Here is a 19,025-nt window from a genome sequence, read left to right on the forward strand (position 1 = left end):
ACCATATCATTTGCCATATCTAATTTCCGCCGCAGCTGCGTAAATGAAAATAAATAAATATGCCATGGATCTACTATTGTAATAATTATAGTAATGTATGCATCTACCAGCTACTCTGGTAACACAATCCTATAAGTACTGATACTCTGTCACTCCAGAGAGCGAGAGAGGGGGAGGGAGGAAGGGCAGAAAAGCAAGAGAAATGAAAGAAAAAGGGGAGGAATAGGGATGAGGGTGAGTCTTATATACAGTACTAATCAAAAGTTGACACACCTACTCATTCAAGGATTTTTCTTTACTTTTACTATTTTCTACATTGTAGAATAGTAGTGAAGACATCAAAACTATGAAATAACACATATGGAATCATGTAGTAACCAAAACAGTGTGAAACAAATCCAAATATATTTACATTTCAGATTCTTCAAAGTAGCCACCCTTTGCCTTGATGACAGCTTTGCACACTCTTGACATTCTCTCAACAAGCTTCATGAGGTAGTCACCTGGAATGCATTTCAATTAACAGGTGTGCCTTGCTAAAAGTTGGAATTTCTTTCCCTCTTAATGCGTTTGAGCCAATCAGTTGTGTTGTAACAAGGAAGGGTGGTATACAGAAGATATCCCTATTTGGTAAAAGACCCAGGAAAGGAAAGGAAGACCCAGAGTTACCGTTACTGCAGAGGATAACTTCATTAGAGTTATCAGCCAAAATAAATTAATCAGAGTTCAAGTAACAGACATATCTCAACACCAATTGTTCAGAGGAGACTGAGTGAATCAGTCCTTCATGGTCAAATTGCTGCAAAGAAACCACTTCTAAAGGACACCAATAAGAAGAAGAGACTTGCTTGGGCCAAGAAACACAAACAATGGACATGTGATCTGGTGGAAATCTGTCCAAATATGAGATTTTTGGTTCCAACCTGCCTTGTCTTTGTGAGATGCACAGAAGGTGAAAGGATGATCTCTGCATGTTTGGTTCCCACCGTGAAGCATGGAGGCGGAGGTGTGATGGTGCTTTGCTGGTGACAGTGTCAGTGATTTATTTAGAATTCAAGGAACACTTAACCAGCATGGTTACCACAGCATTCTGCAGCGATACACCATCCCATCTGGTTTGCGCTTAGTGTGACTATCATTTGTTTTTCAACAGGATAATGACCCAACACACCTCCAGGCTGTGTAAGGGCTATTTGATCTAGAAGGAGTGTGATGGAGGGCTGCATCAGATGACATGGCCTCCACAATAACCCGACCTCAACCCAATTGAGATGGTTTGGGATGAGTTGGACCGCAGAGTGAAGGAAAAGCAGCCAACAGGTGCCAAGCATATGTGGGAACTGCTTCAAAACTGTTGGAAAAGTATTCCACTTGAAGCTGGTTGAGGGAATGCCAAGAGCGTGCAAAGATGTCATCAAGGCAAAGGGTGGCTATTTTGAAGAATCTAAAATATATATTTGATTTCTTTAACACCTTTTTGGTTACTACATGATTCCGTATGTGTTATTTCATAGTTTTGATGTCTTTACTATTATTCTACAATGTTGAAAATAGTACAAATCAATGAAAAACCCTTGAAATGAGTAGGTGTGTCCAAACTTTTGACTGGTACTGTATATAGATAGAGTAAGATGGATAGATACATGTAAAATAAATAAAAGGAAACACCAATCAAAATAAAGGAAACACCAACATAGTTTCATAATAGGGTGTTGGGCCACCATGATACACAATAGTTAAAACAAAAAAAAGGAATTGTTTTATTTTACCCTTATTTTAAGATAAAATGACGGAGAACACATTCTCATTTACAGCAAAGACGTGGAGAATAGTTACAGGAGAGAGGATGGGGGGGGATGAATGCACATTGCAGTGTCTGGAACTCCATTGTAGGGATTCGACACCATTCATCCATGAGAAATTCCATAATTTGGGGTTTTGTTGATGATGGTGGAAAACGCCGTCTCAGACGTCCCTCCAGAATCTCCCAGAAGTGTTCAATTGGGTTGAGATCTGGTGACTGAGATGGCCAAGGCATATGGCTTACATCGTTTCCATGCTCATCAAACCATTCAGTGACCACCACTCATGCCGTGTGGATGGGGGCATTGGCATCCTATGGGGGGCATAGCCATGGTAGTCAAAATAATGGTCTGTCAAGCATTTCTATACATGACCCTAAGTATGATGGGATGTTAATTGATTCATTCACTCAGGAACCACAACTGTGTGGAAGCACCTGCTTTCAATATACTGTAGTTTGTATAACTCATTCACTCAAGTGTTTCCATTACATTTTGTCAGTTAACGGTAGATATAAAGAGAGAGAGGAAAAAAGGACGGGAGAGAGAAAGAGAGCGAGACAAAACTGAGGTATTCTCTCTCAGTCTGTTGTTAAAGTGCAAGCAGCAAACAAACTACTAAAGTACACATTCCTCGCAGTCTTGTCTGATAGACAAGAAAATACAACTTTTAACAGGCCCAGAAGAAAATCAAATTCCCCGGCATGTTGTGATTCACTCTCCATTTTACATCCTGACCCTTGGAGCTTTTCAATGGAGTTAGTAACGAACAGACAAACGAGCGAACGGCGGATGGAGCGATGGAGGGAAGGGAGCCAGGTTGAAAAACAGCAGCACCCCCCCATATCCTCTTCTCCTTCAGCCAGAACAGAAGAGCATAGAACTCTAACACAATCAGCCCTGAGACAGACTAATGCAGTCTGCTGTAGCATAGGCAAGGCAGCAACACACCCATTAGAAAGGCAGAGGACGGGCCAGGTCCCAAATGCAATCATAACCAAGACGCGAACATGAAAAAGGTAATAATTGACTTATGGTGAAATCATGACATTTTCTTGAAAGAGGCAAGACGGTGGAGATCTTGAACAGGATTGGTCGTTCATTAAAAAAAAAAGGTAGAAGTCTCTTCCTCTCTTTTTTTCCCCTTTAGATTTGTTTTTTCCTCGGTATAATCTTTTATATCCAAGACCTTCAGCAATTCCTTCCAGTTGCGTTTGAATTCAAATTGAATGTCTGAATCGAGTCATTTTTAGCTATTTTGACTTTAAAAAGGTTGACTGCTTGAGAACACAGTTGTGGTTTCATAATGGCGGTCCCACAAACTTTGGCCACACTTTCCTAAAGGGCAAGTTCAAGTTGATAGAAAAATACACCCACATGGTCTGAAACCTTCTCCAGCATGAGAAAACATTTAACCTGCAATGGGATGTGCTCAGAGAGCCTAGACAGTGGAAGAGAACCACAGTGACAGCACCACGAGACATCCTGATTAGAATGTCCCAGTTGCTGTTTGTTTAATTCTATTCCGGGGAAAGGGGGGAGGGGTGACAGACTGAAAGGCAGGGGAGAGGGTCAGCTAAGGTAGCCAGACAGGTCAGGAGGATCTGGAGCCAGGGCGGACACAGACATACCAAGGGGACGGTGGCTGCAGCATGAGTGTAGGCCCCGGAGCAGACCAAGGTAATGGAGGCATAATGGCCTTTTAACAGCAGACAATGCTGACCGGGTGTGTTTGCTCGGGACTGGAAAACGAGTGCAAAGTCTGTTAACAGAAAGTGCAGCGTGGATACATTGGAGACCTTTAACGCTCGAGAGGCCTCGGCGATCAGAGCGGTTCGCTGATGACAACTCAAACAGAACAGACCACTAAGCTGGCTCTCATAAACCACTTTAACTGTGGCAATTTGGTGGGAAATTCCATATTTTTTTACTGTCTGTTCCAAGCAATGGTTTCGGTCAGCGTGCTTACCTCACAGGAAGTTGAGAGCAATAATGAATGTTCTTTCCTCTCTCGAAGTTGATGAGAGTTCTAGAAAGAAGTATTTCACAAAATAACAGCGTGCTAACAGCCTGTTAAGAATGGTTTAATATTAACAACGCCTGATAAAATAGCACACAGTAAAAGAGCCTGGACTACAGACTGACTCGAGATCAGCAGCCACCAACCCTGAATGTTACATACCTGTTGCATCATGCCCTAATAAAAGCCCACACTTCTAAGAATAATAATAAACAACAACAGTAATAATAATTTATTTAATTGACATAAAATCTCAAAAAGAGCTGTCAGTGCAACAACAAAAATAGATCAAGCCTCAAAAGTTCTTCCTCTGTCCTTCGGCCGGTTGTGCTCATCTTAATGAATCAAAAAGCCAATCCAGTGATTTTCTCTATGTTAGGTTGCAGCCAGATGGGTTGTATAAGAACAACTTTGAAATTACATCCCTATAAAATTCTGATATGGGCTGCAGGGATAATAATTGTATTCGATGTGCCAGGTAAGTGGCTCTCTTCTTAATGAGATCAACGACTTTCACCTGCATCGGAACTCTCTCAAATCCCTTAACACTTTATAGCAGAACCTGAGCCAGGCTAACGTTCCAGCTAAAGGAAGAGTTTCTCCATTTTCAACTTTGTACAGTATAAACAAAAGGGTATCATCCCCACCTAATCCCTTCTGCCACCTCATGCACCACCTTCATAAAATCATAATTTGTCACTGGCGTACCTTGCCGAACGTCACCGGTGACCATTTTGTGCCTTCCAAAATATGTTTCCCTCTATCTCAGAATCAGCAAGGTACACCGACAGACAAACATTTATGTTTAATAAATTACAAGTTGTGTATAGGTTGTTTGCATGTTATTCTAGGATCAGGTGATATTATATCTGATCTCGCCAGGTTAAAAACAGGGTTTCCTTTAGGTGGGGGTTTGAAACAACTGATTTTCAATTGGAGAGCCTAGGACCACTCAGCATTGCTCAATGGCAAGTGTTTAACTCGTGGGACATGGATTGGCTGCAGGAGGAAATCTAGTTATGGATCAATCTAAATTCTCTGCACGGTAACATCCACTGCTGATAACAAGGTGCATTATTGAGGATGAAAGAATACCTGCCCGTAACGGCACACAGACTCACCCGCATGCACACGCACAAAATGTACACATGTAAGCAAGAACGTGCATGCACACGCACACACACAAACACACACACAAACACACACTAGATCAGTCAATAATCCCAGTTACATGCTACATCTCATGCTTCTTGACCTGTAGTTAACCTTGTTCCCCAACCCTGAATACCTCCCTCTGTCCATTACCTCTCCTCCACACACACCCCGACCAGATCACTACATCGTGCAAACAGGCTGTGAGAGACGCAGAGAAAATGTATTTTCTATTGATCTGGTGCTCATGGTAACCAAGGCACACTGAGCTTTCATCTCTTGTTCTGCTACTTGGGGGCACTCTCTACCTTCCCCCTCTCCCCCTCTCCCCATTCAATCCCCCCTCTCTCAGTCTCCCCACTCTTCCTTCCCTTCCCTCATTCCTAGCCCCTCTCTCTCTTCCCTCCCTCGGTCTCCCTGCCCCATCTCCCTTCCCTCTCTAACGTACCTGATTCTCTTTCAGTGTTCTCTACCTTTCCTCTCTCACTTCCCCCTGTCTCCCCTCCCTCCCTTATCTTCCCTTCCCTCTCTCAATGCAGAAGTGACGAAAGTCCTAAGGCCTTTCTTTGCTCTGTGCCACATGACAAGTACTAGGGTCATCATTACCATTAAGGAATAACAGGCAGCGGCCTTCTCCGTCCCCTGCCTCCTTCACACCGCTCCACATTAATTAGTGTTGTCTTTGTGTCTCCATGTGCCTCCATGTCTATAGTGATCAGAGGCAGTGGTGCGCCACAGGGGTCGGCAATGAGCTGCTTGTTTGTTGTTCGGCTCCCAGTCGATACTGTGTTCCAGGGTTGTGCTCATGTGCAGGAACACAAAGAACATTACTCCAACGCCCCGGGTGCAACAGCCAGACCTCAGCTCTTTTAATCAGAACTGATATAGGTGAAAAGGGGAGAGAATGACCGTTTGCTGTTCAATCCACAGGGTCTCTGGTGTGGCTGAGGCTTTTGATTTAGGATTGGTGAGATTATCAATTAGATGTTGATATTTTATATGTCTGGTTAAACATATGCTCAAATACGGTGTAGATACCTTAAATTCGCATTTTTGCTTTGATCGTTAGGCGCAGCCATTGTACGAGGGATGCAGGGGGTTCCAAAAAAGTGTTAACAAATCAAAATATATTTTATATTTGAGATTGTTCAAAATAGCCATTCTTTGCCTTGATGACAGCTTTGCACACTGTTGGTATTCTCTCAACCACCTTCATGAGGTAGTGACCTGGACTGCATTTCAATTAACAGGTGTGCATTAAAAGTTAATTTGTGGAATTTCTTCCTTCTTAATGCGTTTGAGCCATTCAGTTGTGTTGTTGCAATGTAGGGTGGTATACAGAAGACAGCCCTATTTGGAAAAAGACCAAGTCCATATTATGGCAAGAACAGCTCAAACAAGCAAAGAGAAACGACAGTCAATCATTACTTTAAGACAGGAAAGTCAGTCAATCCGGAAAATGTCAAGAACTTTGAAAGTTTCTTCTAGTGCAGTCGCAAAAACAATCGCTATGATGAAACTGGCACATATGTGGACCACTACAGGTAAAGAAGGCCCAGCGTTACCTCTGCTGCAGAGGATAATAAAAATGTAACCTTTATTTAACTAGGCAAGTCAGTTAAGAACAAATTCTTATTTACAATGACGCCCTACACCGACTAAACCCGGACGAAACTGGGCCAATTGTGCGCCGTCCTATGGTATTCCCAATCACGGCCGGTTGTGATACAGCTCGAATCGAACCAGGGTGTCTGTAGTGATGGCTCTAGCACTGAGATGCAGTGCCTTAGACCACTGCGCCACTCGGGAGCCAAAGTAAGGATACGTTCATTACAGTTACCAGCCTCAGAAACTGCACCGCAAATAAAAATAAGTTCAAGTAACAGACACATCTCAGCATCAACTGTTCAGAGGAGAATGCGTGAATCAGGCCTTCATGGTCTAATTGCTTGAAAGAAACCACTACTAAAAGACACCAATAAGAAGAAGATACTTGCTTGGACCAAGAAACATGAGCAATGGACATTAGATCGGTGGAAATCTGTCCTTTGGTCTGATCAGTCCAAATGTGAGATTTTTGGTTGCAACCGCCGTGTCTTGTAGGTGAACGGATGATCTCCATATGTGTGGTTCCCACCATGAAGCATGGAGGAGCAGCTGTGATGGTGCTTTGCTGGTAACACTGTCAGAGATCCATTTAGAATTTCAAGGCACACTTAACCAGCATGGCTACCGCATTATTCTGCAGTGATACGCCATCGATGCGATGTTTGCGCTTAGTGGGACTATCATTTGTTTTTCAACAGGACAATGACCCAACACACCTCCAGGCTGTGAAAGGGCTATTTGACCAAGAAGGAGAGTGATGGAGTGATGCATCAGATGACCTGGCCTCCACAATCACCCGAGCTCATCCAAATTGAGGTGGCTTGGGATGAGTTGGATCACAGAGCAAAGGAAAAGCAGCCAAAAAGTGCTCAGCATATATGGGAAATCCTTCAAGTATTCCAGTTGAAGCTGGTTGAGAGAATACCAAGAGTGTGTAAAGCTGTCAGAGGAAAAGGGTGGCTACTTTGAAGAATCTAAACTCTAAAATATATTTTAATTTGTTTTTTTTTTAAAGTACCTCATGATTTCATGTGTTATTTCATAGTTTTGATGTCTTCATTATTATTATACAATGTAGAAAATAGTACAAATAAAGAAAAACCCTTGAATAAGTAGGTGTGTCCAAAATTTTGACTGGTACTGTATGTCCAAATAATTTGATTTAGAACACTTCATGGGAAACCTCAACTGCATGTAAAATATGAAACTAACTCACATCAGCATTTCTAAAGTGCACCGTTTGCCTCCTTACTGGTAGCCATCACCACCATGTAGAGAAATCAGTGTGGTCAACCAGCTAGGACTCTCAGTCAGCTTTCTGTGGCTCTGCTATAACACAATGGATTCTGCCCTCACCTGTTAGGTTGGAGTATTACATTTAGGGCACAATCATCTTTTTATACATTTCTTGTATTTCTACATTTATTTGTCGAGTCATACCCTGGGATGCATCCACAGTGAATACAAAATGTGCAAAGCCACCAATTTAATATTAGATCAGACAGTCCCAGTAGCCTAGAGGAGTAGAGGTAGATGAAAAACAACCTCATTTTACAGGTTGACAGTGTGCGGAGGGAGGGAACAGGGGATGTAGCACTCTTTCCATTACCAGGTTGGGTCACACCCATCACCATTAGCAATGAATCCCTGGGCCACGGATACCTTGTCATCACCCGGACCCTGAACTGAAAGATACTCCGCATTGAGAGATGGTCTGCATTTGTGTTAAGAAGCACTGTTTTTTTTTTCTTGCCGCTGAAAAAGGTTCACACTGTCTAAATCCTTTAAAGGTAACTGCTTGAAGTGGGCCGTTACTGACTGGTATAGAGTACCATATACAGCAACTCAAATGTTCCACTTTAGTACCAGAAACCCATGCAAAATATTGGCACCCTAGGGTACCGGCACCTATTTTATTCCACTTGAAGCAATGTTTCAGAGATCTTTCGGGTGAGGGGCTTTCAGATAAGGCATTTAGGGAACACCTTTTATTACAACATTTAAATCATTATGATGCAACAGCATTGTAGCATAGGGGAAAAAAAGTATTATTTAATCACGATAACCCTTTCCATCTTTTGTAACTGTATGTATTATGGCAGAATTTGCTTTGTGTCTGCTTATGTTCTTCACCAAAAATCACAAAAACGACAAATAAAAAGAAACTCCTTACCGAAGACCTCGTCTTGTGATTCGGGTTCTGCCATGGTCTCACCAATGGGTGCTGGTTCTATGGTCTGTTCTGCGGACAAAGGCTTTAAAAGAGAGAGAGAGAGAGAGAGAGAGAAGAAGAAGAGAGAGAAGAAGAGAAGAAGAGAGAGAGAGAAAAAAGAGAGAGAGAGAAAAAAGAGAGAGAGAGAGAAAAAAAGGAGAGAGAGAAAAAAGAGAGAGAAAAAGGAGAGAGAGAGAAAAAAGAGAGAGAGAGAGAGAGAAAAAGGAGAAAGAGAGAAAGAGAGAGCAAAACAGAAAGAGGTGAGCGGAGATACCATGGCAACAGAACAGAGGTCTTTCATTATCAGCCACATGGAGCCAAATCTGATATTTGTTTAGAGCCTTACCTGAATTATCGCAGCACACAAAAGTCAGGCACATTTGCAGAATTTTGGGGACGTACATATTAGCAAAAAAACACTGCTAAATGCATTAACCTCCCTCTCCTCTAAACACTTACACACCCACACGCCATCACGCACACTAATGTTCAGTTGTGCACCGGGGCCTCCCACTCTTTCTATTCTGATTAGACCCAGTTGTGCTGTTCTGTGAAGGGAGTAGCACACAGCGTTGTACAAGATATTACATTTCTTGGCAATTTCTCACATGGAATAGTCTTCATTTTTCAGAACAAGAATAGACTGACGAGATTCAGAAGAAAGGGCTTAGCAAAAGGGTTTTCTAATGATCAATTAGCCTTTTAAAATGATAAACTTGGATTAGCTAACTGAACGTGCCATTTGAACACAGAAGTGATGGTTGCTGATAATGAGCCTCTGTACACCTATGTAGATATTCCAAAACAAATCTGCCGTTTCCAGCTACAATAGTCATTTACAACATTAATGTCTACACTGTATTTCTGATCAATTTCATGTTATTTTAATGGACAAAAAAAAGTGTTTTTCTTTCAAAAACAAGGACCTTTCTAAGTGATCGCAAAACATTAAGGACACCTTCCTAATATTGAGTTGCACCCCCCACTTTTGCCCTCAGAACAGCCTTATTTCATTGGGGCGTGGACTCTACAAGGTGTCGAAAGCACTCCACAGGGATGCTGGTCGATGTTGACACCAATGCTTCTCACAGTTGTGTCAAGTTGGCCGGCACCTACTACTATACCCCATTCAAAGGCACTTAAATATTGTGTCATGCCCATTCACCCTCTGAATGGCACACATACACAATCAATGCCTCAATTGTCTCAAAGCTTAAAAATCCTTATTTAACCTGTCTCCTCCCTTTCATCTACACTGATTGAAGTGGATTTAACAAGTGGCATCAATAAGGGAACAGAAATAGCTTTCACCTGGATTCACCTGGTAAGTCGACGTCATGGAAAGAGCAGGTGTCCTTAATGTTTGTACACTCAGTGTAAATGCGCACACAAAACACAAAAAAGCACGTGCAAACACACACAAGCGCACATGCACAAACGTCAACAACAAATATACATTAGAAATATAGAAAATTGGCCCTCTAAAGAAGCTGTTTCCGGGAACCAAGCTCATGGAGTGTTCAAGATATTATGGTGACTGGACTGAAATGATGTTCTTTTTAAGTATACCTTGAAGTCAATAGTGTCTTACGCATCCCGTTCCATGAATTCCTATTAAAATGTACCATTATCTGAGCACTGGTGGTACATTAACTTTACAATATACTGTGTTAATTTCCCATTACTCACCATTCAAAACATTTTGAAATCCCCTTTCCAGTCACATTTCCCCCCCCCAATCTCCTCCCAAAAAGATAACACCCCTCCTCGCTTCTCGGACTGCTTTTTATCACAAACCGTGGAGGACTTTGAAAACCATTTTATTTCTACAAAGTGGGCTATGCAGCCACATGAGCGGCGGCCTAGCCTTCTTGTCACCATCCGCAGGCAGAAGCTGACGACGTGACTTTGCACCTGCTTATCATAATAGAGGGATAATATTTTCATCTTGTTGAGAAGAGCATCCCAGGGGGAGAGGACAGATGGAGGGTAGCAGCACAGCAGTATGGGCCCCTGGGGCTTCGCTGCCTCTGCTACACAGCACGAGATAAGACCAGCCACTCGCACCACAATGGCGGGGGAATAAAATTCACCTTTTTGAGGAGGGCCGAGGCGGAGGTTAATGCTAAATCTAGCAGCATAATACCTACTCTTGCTGCAGAAACAGGTCGACTGGGAGAGAATGCAATCTCAACCGGAATCGGTCTGTTCTCTATATTCAAAGAGGTTCTTCATATAAAGCATGCCAATCTATTTCTCCAAGGTTAGGCCTATCAGTCTGATATTTCTTGAAATGCTACCTTTTGAAAATGTCTTTATCTAATATCAATTGGATGGGCGTTCGAATGGAAAAGATGAGCTGGTTCTCCTTTTTTCCATTTGTAGTTTCCGAAAGCTTTCTAAGCTCTTATAGTCTGGGGGGGGGATTTGGAGTGTAGTTATTGGAACCTCTCCTGACTTGGAGAAATTTCTTAGAGAGTCAAAGGTCACGGTCTTATCCGTTTCCTCTCTGATAGCTGTGCCCTTAAGCGTTTGTGTTCATCCCTGAGAGGAATGGTGAACGGGGACTTGGAGACTCCATCCCACAGATTTCTACTCAAACAGCAGGATGTGCTCACACTGCAAATGTTCACAATAATCGCACGACCTACTCACATTAAGTATGATTGCTCACAAGTCCCCCGCCTCAGGCTCCTCAAAGCCTCTAACTTGAAAAATAGACTTATTTCAAACCACCTGCAAACAAACTAGTGTATAGGGTAATCAGCCAAAAGTCTTAAGCACCCATGACATGGCAAATAATGTGGTCACCTAGGAATTTGAAAAGAAGGAGGATCACATTGAACTTAAACTGTAAGGATGTTTTTTTCAGAGTACCAACATGCAATTACTTGAGATCAGGGAAAATGATAGCCCTCAGCGAATTGACAATTTAATATTACAATTAGAAATTATACAAAGAGCTGGTAATTTAACAGCATGTATCCCACTTTAATTATGAGCAAAACAAATTAGTGTTCAAAAGTATATTCATGCACAAAATGTAATAGGATAAATGTCAGTGGTGCTGTGACATTAATGGTGAAAACAAGTATCAGCATCAAACACTCATCTGTACAACTGCAAGGCATCCTAGTCTCATGAATATTACCTAGTCAAAGACTTTCTGCTGTGCTTGTCTGCTGTGTTCGACAGGTCGTCATTGCAAATAAGAATCCGTTCTTCTCTGTAAAAAAATTAAAAGTTAAATACGAAATAAATATATCTGCTGCATTTGTCCCTGCGTAGGTCTCCAAATGTGGAATGTATTTGCGTTCTAACAGTAATATCCGGAGATACTCTTTTTACCTTAAAGGAATGTTGTGGGGAGTTTTACTTCCTTGTTTCGGAGAGCAGTGTACATGAATGTTACTATGGGGAATGATTGCGTAACAAGGGGGAGAGCAAGTACAGGAAGGGTAGCGCTTCTGCGGCTACCCAAGCATGAACAAACAGGTTTGGAACAAATGAGAAGGAGCTATTTACAACCCCCTTAACATTATGGAAAGATACTGAACAAACCTGGGTTCAATACTATTTGAGATAATTTCAGATACTTTATCTGTGCACTAACCTGGCTTAATGAACCAATAAAAAAAGGCCCAAAACTGCAAACCCTGCCCATTTGGCACTCCCAGGCAGGATAAAGCAAACACTCAAAGTATTTGAAACCTCTCAAATAGTATTTCAACCCATATCTGCTACTGAACACAATTCCAGTCAGGCAGGAACATGAGAGTGTGTAAGTTACAGTACAACACAAAAAGAAACTCCTCTCAGGGCGGGAATGCGTGGACAATAGCCTAACTTCAGGATCACTAACTGAGCCTCAGGCTCCCTCCACTGGAGACTGGATTCACACGCTGCCTCTCCTCTTAATCCACAATGCATTTACTCAATACAACATGACTCTCTTGAAACTGAGAAAAAGCCAATAAGGTGGCTTTCAAAATGGCAGAACGTGATCAACAGCTCTGGAAGTTGGACATGGATTAGGGCCTCCACAACAGTTCACAATGCAGGCTTATCAGACAGGAGATTGGATTCTACCACAGGCCTGATAATGCATTACATTTTCCTCAGACACAACCACGTCTCCCAAATCGGCTTTGCGAGGATGGATAAATAGTCCTATCCCCGATGTACGTGTGTCTCAGTGTATGCATAAGGCCTTATAGCCAGCACCATAATGGGGGGGGGGGGATATATCAGCTGTGATACAAGCAGGCAGATTAGTCTATCAAATAACAGTACTTGCATCATTTTTGATCCCTTTTCTTTTTTTCCCCCCTACCACACCCTCCCCTGGTTGGATCACCTGGTGAAGAATATTACAACTCAATATACAGAACATTAGGAACACCTGATCTTTCCATGCCATAGACTGACCAGGTGAAAGTTTTGATCTCTTTATATTTAAGTGCCATTGAACAGGGTATGGTAGTAGGTGCCAGGCGCACCAGTTTGAGTGTGTCACCACCCAAAGAATATCCAGCATTGGATATCCAATGGGAAGCATTGGATTCAACATGTGACCTCCACTGACTTCTCGAAACATGATGTGGTCCTCTCGCTTCCACTCAGCACTGCTACAATGCTGTGTTGATAAAACACCAAGTCGACGCTCTGATTAATGTGAAGATGACACTGCCAGAGAGAAAGACCGCCGTCAAATGAGCATGCATAATACTAAATGCATACTACTAAATCACATGAGTGTAATACTCTAAATGTATTGTTTATATTGAATAATTTTTGTGTTTAGTCCATCCACTCCACTGAAAATGTAATTAAAAAAGATGATAATTATCTTGTGCCATTCATTTTTATCTAGGTTTCCATCCAATTGACAGATTATCATGTGAATATTCAAAAATCTGTACAAATAAAATACGCGCATTTTCCCACCAGAGATGTGTTTCCATCAAATTAACTTGTTGTAGATAAAAAGTCTGTGCGTGATGACAGAGTCCACATAAAAATAACTTTTGAGGTTAAATCCCCATGTACTGAATAAAAATGGGTTTCCATCGCATTTTCAACTCTACTGACGGTTTTGTCACTAACAATGTGTTACATAGCGAATGTGCCCCCTCTGGTACTGGCACGTACACCTCAGCCAACAGCTTGCAGATACATAGACTACTTGCGGGCACAGCCTACATGATGAGATTTTCATGAACCAAATAGCAAGATTATTTGAATTTGTCAAATGGCAACCAAGCGTCGATCATCATGTACCCAGAATAAGACTAAATACATCTAAATGTATTGGAAATGAGCATCAAGGTCATCCATCACCTTGCACTTTCACCACCCGGTGAAGTTCACCGTAACTTATTTCATCTGTAGCCTAGTAATCTACATGCTTCAGTAAATGGGAGGACCACACAACATATCATCGAGTGACTCCAAGTTTACTTCAATATGATGGCATTTCTACCTACATTTCACACACAATACATTTTATAAATAAAAAAAAGATCCCACCTTGTCTAGCATATTTCATTTTTTCGACAAATTTGCTGTTTCCATTAGGCCTGTCATGACATGTTTTTATTATCCAATGTGTTTTACTCACATAAAAAGGTTGGACGGAAACCCGGATATTGTCTCTAAGCACATACTGACCTAAGGTAAAACAAAGACAGCAACACAAATACATATTTAAAAATATGACATCAGTCTTTGATTTGACACCTTATCTAGCAATTGCTAACTCTTTATCCACTTTCCTCCTCCCCACTCTGGTCTCAGCTCTCTCATAGAGTGTGCCTTGCAGAAACGCGAACCAATTGAAACCTGTATTTGGTTGCCTGCCTTACCACTGTGAGCCTGCCTGGGCTGGGCTCTCGTGTTATTTTTTTCTGGTACCCAGCAGGCCGGCTGAGTCTGACAGAGCCCCATACATCCTCATCAACCCCGGGGCAGGTGGCCTGGACAGGCAGGCCCTAGCCTGGGTTTCCCCATCACTGTCCTGTTGTCTAGGTAAGCCCACGCCAGGAACGTTAAATCCTCGTTATTCTGTGCTTCTGACACCGTTCAAAAAAAGTCTTTCTTCCCTTTTTTTTCTCCCTCTATCTTTTCTAATTCCATTATGCGGTGGAGGAGGAGAAGAGTCGGGCAAAAGTTGATTGCAGCCGCAGCTGACTTTTAATGGCGCGCCTATTTTCTCTGCTGTAATTTCAAAATCTGTGACAAATTGACTTCGGCAAGGCGGAGGTTAATTACCTGATGTCGTTAAAGTACATTACTCGCCATTTAAAGCCCCCTCTTTCCTCCCCACCCACACCGCAACAGACAGGAACAATAGGTGGGGTGCAATTTCGAGATTCGGAGAGCGAGACACAGAGAAAACAACTCACCTCTTAATCATCTTTGTTCTGTTCAATTGCGGCGGCATCGCATTCTGCTTTTTTTTTCAGTAGCTCTCAAACCCAACCTGACTGAAAACAGTGGTGTGTTATTGTTAAATGAGCCTCTACTTGTCCTTATCGGTGGACCACACAGCATTGAGGCAGCAACTGTATATGCAAAACACAGGTAAGAGTTCAACGAAAACCATGGAAACACCATGCACACATCCCCCACCATCGGGGATAGATCCAGAATATCTCTCAGTGCAGCCCGTATAATTAGCCTACATTTATTTATGTGTATTCAACACTATGTTGGGGTACACATCTAAGTATGAGGCTTGTTTGGATGTCAACCTCAATATATGTTAATTTCACCAATTAATCACCAATTAACGACATTACAGTAAAAATTACTTCAACTTCCACCAACGATTTCTATTTGGCTAGCTACCACCTTATCCAAGCGAGCGCTAACCATTAGCAAAAAATAAAGAAATGAAACCTGAAAAGGACAACTTCTAAATATTATGCATCGAAAACAATCAAATATACAGTATATGTCGATCAGATTTTAGTAACCACATTGTGGGCCTGTTAGGACACAAAAATAACTACGGATTGGACAAATATCCACTTTGTTAGATCCGTTTTTTTTTTATTTTATGGTGCCAATGATGACGTCCTTATGCTATCCCCCATGATCTCTGACCTTATGTATAGAGCAAATGGAATAACAGCAGATTAAACCTCTTCTGAAAACTGTTTCAGGTAAAGGTCTACCATCTATGAAAAGACAAAACACTTTGTTTGAGCATGGACCTCAAAACTATAAAATGTAGGCCTTTAAGTTAGGCTTTTAAACATAGGTCATATGGACAATTCTTGAGATAAACATGAAACTCAAATGAATCAAACAAAAAGGTGAGAACGTTGTTTTTATCTTACGTGTTGTATTCACTACCCACAGTACAAAGCCACCCAAGGCCTTACAGACATCAAGCCATAGAAATAGAAGAATTACTATTCTCTTTCTATGAGTCAAGCAACGTCAGAGCCAAAGGTTTTATCTTCATGTTTATAAAACAACACGCCAGCCTATAGGCTAAGATGAATGACTTCATACACAGTAGACATCAACACTGATATAATGTCCAGTGTCTTTGAGAGCAAGTGTTTGACACGGTCCCATTTTTGATTAGGTGTGTTATACAGCCAACGGTTAGAAGTTAAAATGGCTACGTCAAACAAATGTCATCCATCAGCGAGCACAGAGGCTCTCTAAGGCTTTGGCTTAATCCGGTTTATTCTACTGAGTGGACAGGACAAACTACAGAGGGCTAACCAGCATCAGAATGACCACCCAAACACTAGGGCATGGAATTGCCAGGATCTCACAACACGACATTATCACGTTACTTAGGTGTCGATATGATACAGTATGTATTGCCATTCTATATGTATCACAATTCTATATGTTTTATTTTTTATTTCACCTTTATTTAACCAGGTAGGCCAGTTGAGAACAAGTTCTCAGTTACAACTGTGACCTGGCCAAGATAAAGCAAAGCAGTGCGACACAAACAACACAAACAACACATGGGATAAACAAACGTACAGTCAATAACACAATAGAAAAGTATATATACAGTGTGTGCAAATGTAGTAAGATTAGGGAGGTAAGGCAATAAATAGGCCATAGTGGTGAAATAATTACAATGTAGCAATTAAACACTGGAGTGATAGATGTGCAGAAGATGAATGTGCAAGTAGAGATACTGGGGTGCAAAGGAACAAAAAATAAATAACAATATGGGGATGAGGTAGTTGGGTGGGATCTTTACAGATGGGCTGTGTACAGGTGCAATGATCAGTAAGCTGCTCTGACAGCTGATGCTTAAAGTTAGTGAGGGAGATAAGACTCCAGCTTCAGTGATTTTTGCAATTTGTTCCAGTCATTGGCAGCAGAGAACTGGAAGGAAAGGTGGCCAAAGTAGGAGTTGGCTTTGGGGATGACCAGTGAAATATACCTGCTGGAGAGCGTGCTATGGGTGGGTCGAAAGCCTTGGCAAGGTCGATGAAGACGGCTGCACAGTATTGTCTTTTATCGATGGCAGTTAAATTGTTTAGGACCTTGAGCATGGCTAAGGTGCACCCATGACCAGCTCGGAAACCAGATTGCCTAGGGATCTCAGACCGTACGAAAGAGGTTGAACAGGCTAGTAATAGGGCTTGCAACAATTGCGGTGGATCATTTTAGAAAGAGAGGGTCCAGATTGTCTAGCCCAGCTGATTTTTAGGGGTCCAGATTTTGCAGCTCTTTCAGAACATCAGCTATCTGGATTTGGGGGAAGGAGAAATAGGGGGAGGCTTGGGCAAGTTGTTGTGGGGGGTGCAGAGCTGTTGACCGGGGTAGGGGTAGCCAGGAGGAAAGCATGGCCAGCCATAGAAAAATGCTTATTGAAATTCTCGACTATCGTAGATTTATCGGTGGTGACGGTGTTTCCTAGTCTCAGTGCAGTGGGCAGCTGGGAGGAGGCACTCTTATTCTCCATGGACTTTACAGTGTCCCAAAACCTTTAGGAGTTTGTTCTACAGGATGAAAAACGTATGTTTGAAAAAGCTAGCCTTTGCTTTCTTAACTGGCCGTGTATATTGGTTCCTAACTTCCCTGAAAATTGTGCATAGCGCGGGGGGCTATTCTGTGCTAATGCAGTGTGCCACAGGATGTTTTTGTGCTAGTCAAGGACAGTCAAGTCTGGGGGGAACTAAGGGCTATATCTGCTCTTAGTTCTACATTTTTTGAATGGGGCATGCTTACATTTAAGATGGTGAGGAAAGTACTCCACCCCCTTTGGCAGTTCTATCTTGGCGGAAAATGTTGTAGTTGGGGATAGAAATTTCCGAATTTTTGGTGGCCTTCCTAAGCCAGGATTCAGACGCGGCTAGGACATCAGGGTTGGTGGAGTGTGCTAAAGCAGTGAATAAAGTAAACTTAGGGAGGAGGCTTCTGATGTTAACATGCATGAAACCAAGGCTTTTATGGTATCAGAAGTCAACAAATGAAAGCACCTAGGGAATAGGACTGGATCTGGGGGCTACAGGTCCTGGGTTAACCTCTACACCATCAGAGGAACAGGAGGAGTAGGATAAGGGTACGGCTAAAGGCTACAAGAACTGGTCGTCTGGTGCGTTGAGGACAGAGAATAAAAGGAGCAGATTTCTGGGCATGGTAGAATAGATTCAAGGCATAATGTACAGACAAGGGTATGGTAGGATGTGAGTACAGTGGAGGTAAACCTAGGCGTTGAGTGGCGATGTGAGGTTTTGTCTCTGGAGGCACCAGTTAAGCCAGGTGAGGTCTCCGCATGTGTGTGGGGTGGGACAAAAGAGCTATTTAAGGCATTTTGAACAGGACTGAGGGCTCTACAGTGTAATAAAACAATAATAACTAGCCACGGCAGCAGTAGACAAGGCATATTGACATTAGAGAGAATGAGCAATCACAGCTGTTGATCAGGAGAGCTAAGACAACGGGTAAATGGTGATGAATGGGCAGAGTGGGTCAGTTCGGTACATATAGGACCTGAATTCGAGGCTGGGCCGACAGGTAAACAAAATGAGGTACTGTGTTATTGAAACAGTCCAGGGGGCATCAACTATGTAGCCGAGTGATCATAGGGTCAAAAGAGCAGCAATAGGTGAGTCAGGGTGCCGTTCGGTAGTCACTACTACGCTAGGCGAGCAGGGGACACAGCGTTCAGAAAAGCTAGCAGGCCCGGGGCTAGTAGATGGTTCTCTGGCGACATCGTGACAGAATAGCCTGTTGAGATCAC

At 42.3% G+C, this 19,025-nt stretch overlaps 1 protein-coding gene across 3 annotated transcripts in view; it reads right to left on the minus strand.

Annotated features, from left to right (window-relative positions):
- The window catches only part of LOC139366959 (myelin basic protein-like), a 69,080-nt gene that overhangs the window by 26,851 nt on the left and 23,204 nt on the right, over nt 1–19,025 (minus strand). Inside the window, exons 1-3 of one of the 3 annotated variants that reach the window (XR_011626830.1) lie at nt 12,143–12,283; nt 11,946–12,020; nt 8,756–8,837 (exon numbers count right to left, since the gene is read on the minus strand). The gene's annotated coding sequence lies outside the window, so the exon portion shown is untranslated. Of the gene's footprint in view, nt 1–8,755; nt 8,838–11,945; nt 12,021–12,142; nt 12,284–19,025 lie in introns of those variants that run through there. The other 2 variants (XR_011626829.1, XR_011626825.1) reach the window with 2 other exon arrangements.

This window comes from Oncorhynchus clarkii, chromosome 2, assembly GCF_045791955.1.
Source record: "Oncorhynchus clarkii lewisi isolate Uvic-CL-2024 chromosome 2, UVic_Ocla_1.0, whole genome shotgun sequence".
Taxonomy (NCBI): Eukaryota; Metazoa; Chordata; class Actinopteri; order Salmoniformes; family Salmonidae; genus Oncorhynchus; species Oncorhynchus clarkii.